This window comes from Loxodonta africana, chromosome 3 (genome assembly GCF_030014295.1).
Source record: "Loxodonta africana isolate mLoxAfr1 chromosome 3, mLoxAfr1.hap2, whole genome shotgun sequence".
NCBI lineage: Eukaryota > Metazoa > Chordata > Mammalia > Proboscidea > Elephantidae > Loxodonta > Loxodonta africana.
This window is the reverse complement of record NC_087344.1, coordinates 10,983,743-10,984,695: the sequence shown is the minus strand read 5'-3', so window position 1 is coordinate 10,984,695 and position 953 is coordinate 10,983,743.

The window sequence follows — 953 nt, the reverse complement described above, 5'->3', positions numbered from 1 at the left end:
TTCCCCGGGCAGGCTGGGACCTTGTCTGGGTGCAGGTGCAGAGAGGAGGAAGCCCTAACTGAGCACTTGGGAACTCACGTGGCTGTGGGGGGCAGGAGGCGGGGGAGGAGGTGCAACCACTTTGGAAAGTCATTTGGCAGTTTCTTCTAAACACACAGCTTCCCTATGACCCAGCAATTTCATTCCAAGGTATTTACACAAGAGAAATGAAAACATGAGTCATCGAAACAAAGCACGGACAAATGTTCAGAGTAGCTTCACCAGAAAGAGTAAACAACCCAGATGACCATCAACTTGTGAATGGATGAATGTACTGTGCTGCTTCCACAGCACGGAAAGCTACTCAGCAATACACAGGAATGAATGGAATTAAAACCAGAGTCAGATCCATTTTACAACCACTCAGGAGAAGTGCGCAGGAGTAGTTTCTTTTCAGAGAGAATGAGGACGAGGAAGTACAGAAGGGATACTGCAGGGTTTTCTTTGGCAAGGTAATCTTATATTTCTTGGAAAGTGTGGTGGGTAAACAGGTGTTCACTATATTATTTAATAGGAATGCATGTGCATTTCAATCCATTTTCTTTAAATATACTTTAATCCTGACTATTACAAACTTTATTAAAAACTTTAAAAAAAGGATAAGTAGAAATCACAAAATAAGATGGTGGGAATAGTAACAGTATATAATAACCAGGAGAATTATGTCTAGATTGAATTGAGAGCTCAGTTTATTTTCAGGTCGGGATTCTTTTTTTTTACATCTCATCTAAAATAAACGGAGTTGAAGATACAAACAGGGACAAAAGTAAGAAACGAGTAATAAGAGCAATAAATTTGGAAACGGTTAGATTAATTTTAGACAAAATACATGTAAAAAAATTTTTTTATTTCCCGCGCTCAGAGCACCACCCTTTCCCAACGTCAGTCCAAACAACCGGAAGCGGAAGTGCGCG